Source organism: Quercus lobata, chromosome 2, assembly GCF_001633185.2.
Source record: "Quercus lobata isolate SW786 chromosome 2, ValleyOak3.0 Primary Assembly, whole genome shotgun sequence".
Lineage (NCBI taxonomy): Eukaryota > Viridiplantae > Streptophyta > Magnoliopsida > Fagales > Fagaceae > Quercus > Quercus lobata.
Genome location: NC_044905.1, coordinates 1597159 through 1604130, shown reverse-complemented (window position 1 = coordinate 1604130; position 6972 = coordinate 1597159). Strand labels below are relative to the sequence as shown.

The 6972-nt window shown below is 32.7% G+C and overlaps 1 pseudogene; it reads right to left on the bottom strand.

Annotated features, from left to right (window-relative positions):
* Window positions 1-6510, bottom strand: LOC115977812 (annotated as a pseudogene).
* Window positions 6511-6972: the final 462 nt, after the last annotated feature.

The window sequence follows — 6972 nt, the reverse complement described above, 5'->3', positions numbered from 1 at the left end:
AGAACTATGATCAAAATACAGGAAGGTTACAAACTTGTGCATGGTATAGATTACTACATTTAAAGTTTTGGTCTTTTCAGGCTGTGCATTATGCTTTATTTATACACTGAATCCATTCTCCAAAGAGCTATAACGCTCAGAAGGAATGCTAACACAAACTTGAGCCGATGCTACATCCATTTGATCCTTCTTAATCCCAGCATTACAGATGTTTGCAAAAGAGCGCATGTGTTTCATCCCATGTTGGGATAGTGATCCACAATGTGTCTCAAAAGTCCTCACCTACACAGATGATTATTCAGGACACACCATTATAGATGATAGATCATCTAAAGGTTAATAACTAGTATTAATTGAAGTTAAAATACTCTCAGTCAATGGTTCCCAGTTATTTATTTTTATTTTATTTTTGAAGAAATTAAAAAATGAAAAATTGTAATTTACCATCTTGTATTTTGGTCCTATTACAATTTAGTTCACAGATTTTCAAATGTTACTTTGACCTCTTAAGATTTGGATTAAAACAAAATCGTTGATTCATCAACTACCTCTAGAATTTCATTTTTAATCCAAACTTTTGAGGTCAAATTGAAAATTTTTGTTGGATTAAGTTGTTATTGGGTCAAACCACACGGACTAGGAGTAAAAAAAAAAATGCAAAATATGTTAATTTGGATGGAACTCTTAACATTTTCATTTTAATTCAAATTTGAGAAGATCAAATGTAGCAATTAAAAGTTTGTGTACTAAATTGTGGGTTGTCACTAACAAAATGTGTAGCTTTTCTAATAGGGGATTAAAGCTTAAGTTCAATCCAAGGTATCATCCTTAAAAAGAGAGGCTGAGGTTTGGTAACATTACCATTCCCTTAAGGCAGTCCCAGTCATCAATAAGTGGTTGCCCAGTAGGTCGAACAGTGTTAAGTATCTCATCACTTTTCATAATTCCAAATAGAACATCCCCAATAAGTTTCACACTGCCATCTACATGCATTCTATGTGACAATGCTTCAACAATCTGCCTTCGAGCTTCTACTTTCCTTAGAGAGCCTTCGGGAGACTTTTCATACTGTAAAAAGATTTTGAAAAGAAAAGCTCAAATCACAAAGGCCAACATTAAACGATTGCAGCTTCCAAATATAAAATGTTACATGTAAGCTTGACCACTATATAATAGAGACCTAGAGGAAGAGAGCTCATATATTTACTAGGGCATGAATATTTCACTTCAAGAAAAAAAGACTACATCTAGTTGCCCATGTTCCTTCCAATCAAGAACTCCTTGTATTGTATTGGAAAATATTAAGCTACCATCAATTTTATTACCTAAGGTTTAGAAACTCTATGATTAAATTTGATTAATGTCATGTAAAAAATATAATTTTTTTTAGAAAAATGTCAAAGTTACTATTATTTTAATATAAAAATTGTACAAATTAACTTGACAATGAATATGATTGATAACAAATCAACAACATAATAATTAAATCTCTTACTCTTTTTTTTTTGTATTGGGTTTAAAAGTTGACACATCAATTTGTAAAAGTTATGTAATAAAATTTGTAATATTCTTAGCATCATTAATTCTTACCTTTTTTTTGTTGTGTTTAAAGGTTAACATATAAATTTTTTAGGTCTATGTAGTAAAAAATTTAGTATCCTTAGCATCACTTAAAATAAATTTAGCAAGAAATTAAAAGAGTTGGAGAACAAACCTTAACCCAAAAATGGATGAGATCGACATCTCGCTGGTCGATAGCTTTTGAAGTTGACCACAAGTAGTCTTCGGATGGATCCACAAAAGTGTAGGTACCATTTGCACCAATATACGGGGAGAAATGGGCCTGGCTAAGACCTATATCACCATATTGCATGACATGAGAGCCTTCTGCAGAATTGTTATTTAATGTCCTCACTTTAATCTGTGAACAAACATATAGAAATAAAAAATGTTATCAGCAATTAATAAGAGAACGAACAACATCTAGACACTTTTGATATGATAGCAAGATTTATCCTTATATTTGTATCCATTGTTGAAATGAAGGAAACTAGGAAGATTTGAAAAAATAATTGATCGTGATTTTGACTTGTTCTTTCTACAAGACAAGAGATCTAATGATTACAGTTAGAATCCATTTGATTTCTTCATACATATTTTGTCGTTTAGATTAGGTCATGAAAATTTGAAAGGTACTCATTTCTTTTCATTTTAAACTTAATAAAAAAAATTAAAGCTTTAATTTTTTTTTTTTCTATTAAGTGGTTAGGTTAGTTAAATTATCAAGGTCGAAAGAAGAATGAACCTAATTAAAAATTTCAATCTCAAATGAGACTAGTAAGTTACACTATCTAGCTTAGTAAATTAGACATGCACACGGGTGTCAAACTCTCATTTTACTCTTTATTCCATTATTAAGGAAAGTGGAGGTGTTACTTGAACTAGAATTCATTGACCTGAGAATTTCAATAACAATATTGCAGAATTGGTTCTTACCAATTTGTACTGCTATTCTAAAGTTTCTGTAGCCGGATTGTGTCTGTCACTGCTTACAAACTCACACCGTTAGAACTTAGAACTCGCACAAACAAGTATAAATTGAACACTATCAAGGTTTACACAGTACACTTCTTTCAAGCAAAAAAAAAAAATAGTGTAGACATATAATTTTTGTTTTGCCTAATAAAACACCTAAACAGAAGTGATCAAATAAAGATAATCAACCCAAGGTGAACCTGATATTTGTAAGCTGCCTTTTTTTTTTTTTTTTCTCATATAACTAACATGATTGATACAAATTAATACAAATAGTGTGCATACCTGTCTTCCATCCAAGCCACACTATACAAGTCACCCAAACATGTTTGATATTCTGGGATATTTTGTGGGGGGGGGGGGGGAGGATTTACATGATCTCCAGGGCAATAAGTTCCCCAACTGCTCTCATTTGCGTTTGATGCTATAGTTACATAGATATTCATACCTTCAAGAAGAAGGCCCTCAAAGATGCTTCCAGACTCACAAGCTTCAAGATAAAAGACCTACAATTTCATAAGTATTCTAGCTAAAAGTTAACATCTCGCTAAAGAGTAGTTGTGATGTATGCCTCAAGGAAATGAATGATATGTGTTAGGTTTTAAGACTTTAGAATCTAAATGTATTAGAACTTCAATGTATAATGTTGGCAAACCATGATCAAAACTTAGAATCTAGATTTAGGCTACTCAAAGTGTGTTTATGTATAAAGTTAGAATCAAGTGATTGCAGAATTTACTGGACTAAATCTGCAAGGCTCAATCGATCGAAAATTAGACTTGATCGATCGAACCTTGTGCAAATTGTTTTTTCTGCAGAATTTCCAACTCAACCCAAGCCCATATGACGTGTAGGGTTTTATGTTTTGCTTCAAGTATAAAAGGAAAAACCCTAGCCACGTTTTAGAGGTTATTGATATGCTGTGTGTGTGAATCTCTTGTGAGATCTAGAGGTATTTACCTTTATACACACTTAGGGTTATCAAGATCAAGATTGATGTTGATAATTTGGTGATCTCTTCAGTTGCTGTTTCAAGAGCTTAAAGAAACCTTTGAGTGGAGTCTCAAAGTTACAAGTAGGAGTACTTGTGGTTGCTGTGGATCAAGGAAAGAAGTAGTCTGTGGACTCGGAGCTATCACGTAATTGTGGTAGTAAGTTTTATACTTGAGGTAGCAATAAGATGTTAGTGGTCTAAGTTCTGTTGTATAAATTTCAATTTTTTCAAAGTGGATTTATTTTACCTTGAGGATAGTTAGGTTAAATCCTCCCCAGACTTTTTACCGGTTTGGTTTTCTTGGGTTATCATATCGTTGTATTCTTTATATTTTCGCATTATTTACATGATATGATTTACTTGTGTTAACCTAGATCTGAATAATTTATCTAAGTAATCACTTGGCTAAATAACTAGGTTAAACAACTTGTGTTTTAAGGGGTCTAAAATCGTACAATATGCAACACTACGAATGAAAGACAAGATTTTTATTCTTCAATTTATAACATACCAAGCTTTTACAGGTCCCAGTAGAGTTCTTCTTCTTCAAAACGTTGATCAGGTCTCTAGCAACAAGAAAAGGAGGGGTAGGCATCCCTTAAAAATTACAATATGGAAAAGAGAATTTCAAAATGATCATGTAATCGAATCGTTTATAATTGCCAGGAAAAAAAAAATTCTCAAAAACATAAATTCTCCCCATCATACAACACAGATTAATTTCTTGAGTTGCATGCCTTTGTAACAAGTTTAAGATCCGACCAACTGCTTAGGAAGACAAGAATAATGATTTGAAGTTTGAAACTACAAGTAACGTAAGGACTCAATTTTTTCTTCATAGTTGACACGTCGTGTTGTGATTGAAGCAATATCTCAACAATTGAGAAAAAAAAGTTGAGAAAAATTGTATTCCTAGAGTAATCGTTGAACTACATCAAGTTGGACTTCTCAAGAGATTCCGAGGCTTATAGAGACTTCTATCTATGTAATTTGTGAATTTTCTATGAACAAAATTAGTGTTGCTGAGTTCACATCATAGGAAGTTAAATTTGTTTTGGTGCCAAGATTATGGAGAAAAAAAGTTACAGTTTTGTTAGTATTAGTGGAATGACTTGAAGACTTGGGATCTACTTATAAACGTCCTTGTACCCTTTCATGAAGAGTTGCACCCTCTTGAAGGCAAACATAACAAATTATAAAAGTTACATCCATTCAGCTACCAAAGTGTGTGGGTGTACCATTATAGTTTGTTTTTATCACCCCTATACAATTCGAACAAATTTAAAATTATATATGATGGTAGTTATATTGTCTAGTTTAGTAATCAAGTGTGTGTGGGTGCACCATTCCTTCCTTCTCTCTTCCTAGTAGCATAATAATTTAAACTTTCTAAGACACGGACTTAATAGAGAAACTCATATTCCCCAGTGGAAGCAAGCAGCTACAAATTCTTAATAGGTATATTCATAGAGATCCCACTAACCAAGAATGCCAGGACCTCCATGATCAGTGTAGTAGATGAAAATATGATCATTGGGACCGCTATCCACAACCTTCCCACTGCCCCCTGTAAGGGCAGATCTATTATTTCCAAGGATTACGGCAAAAAAGTTGTGGGCAGTAACATGTTTTCCAGTATAATCCTGCATGCGCAACAAGAATATCCACCACATCAGCTAGAAAATCACAACTCATAGAACGATTAGCAATAGAAGAATAAGACCTTATGGAAATAAATATGATCACCTTTGGCACTCCATGATACACATCACTGCCATTAGGGCTGTTAATGATAACTCCAGGCCTAGGGTTCTCTCGATCGAAAGCAATGTCGTCATACATGAAAACAATAATGTTTTCATCTTTCAACCCACCTCTTTTCAAGATTTGATAGGCATGACAAACATCAGCCTGAGAAGAAGAAGAAAAAGTTATAAAAGGCAAGAGGAAAGAAAGAAGAACTAATAAATAAATAAATAAGAATATCACAATTAATTACAAACAAGAAATGACCTCGCTAGTTTTCTCCCTAAGCTCTAAAGCTAACACAACAACACTGGCAACATTCTTTTCACGAAAACCACATGAAGAAGAGGGATTTTGAATCATGATTATAATAATACAAAATATATTCATATCATTCTATATGATTGGCGTGGCATACCATAAAAATGATGCAAGTGGTAAGAGCAATGAGAAAATGAGGTTGCAATTACAATTTAACCCCTCTACAAATTATGAAAAGACGTCCTTATAAAGATTATGTCACGAGTTGTGTTGTTTGAATAAATGGTAAAGGTCGATACTATAATTTTTACTACATAAAGTCTACAAACTAGTGTACCAATGAACGTGAATATGTGATTAATGGATTTCAACAACAATAAATACATAGTAAAATTCAATTTTTTTTATTTTTTATTTTTTATAATTCAATGGCTGGGAGGGGGAATATTTGAATCCTATATGTCTATGTTGAAAATACTAAAAAGTATATTGATTTTATTTAGTTTCTAAAAACATATATCGATTTTATTTAAATAGAGAGTGAAAGATGATATTAGTTTTATATTAAAAATTGAAGAACTAAATTGACATAATTATTGATAAGCCACATTAAACCTCGCCCAACAATTCGATTACCAAATTAATAGTTTAACCTATCAAGAAAACAACCAAATTAGTAGTTACTTGAGAAATAACAATCTCACAAGTATAAAAACAATAGACAAAAATAAATTTATTGGAGGGGGAAAAATAATAATAATAATAACCTGGTGCCTGTAGTTACCGTAGTCACTGGAGCCAGCAATCAGAACCACCCATTTGGTCCCTGGAAATGTAACATTAGTCACAGTAACAGGAACAACCTCATCTCCTTCAAGGGATGTCCAAGCTTCTGGGGGAAACCGGGCAGAGGCCGAACCGGAAAGGACGACGAAGAGGAGGAGAAGGTGGACGCTAGAGGCCATGGAAGTCATATATAGCAATGAATTGTTGAGGCTTCAGTTTGGTAATGCCGATTGAATATAGAGACGTTTATATAGGTGTGAATTGTGATGGAGGGAAATACATTTTTATTACTCCTTGTTTTCGATGACATCAATGGTGCACACATTTTCATGACCGTACATGCATGGCGGTGGTTCCTATTTGCTTTGGAGGGGTGCAGCAATTGAGGAGCTTTTATAAAATGGTAACAATATGATACTTTTCAAAACTATTGACTGAGTCGGGATTAGACTTTAACATATGTCTTCATATATCTATAAACAGAAACATCTATAACTTAATGTTTTTCACACGCACAATTCATATATATATATATGGACAATAAACAATATTTTTATGTAGAATATATTCTTTTTGTAAATTTTTAATATAGGAATAAGACATATTAATTGTAATTTTTCTATAGTCAAAATTTTACTTTGTAATTCTCA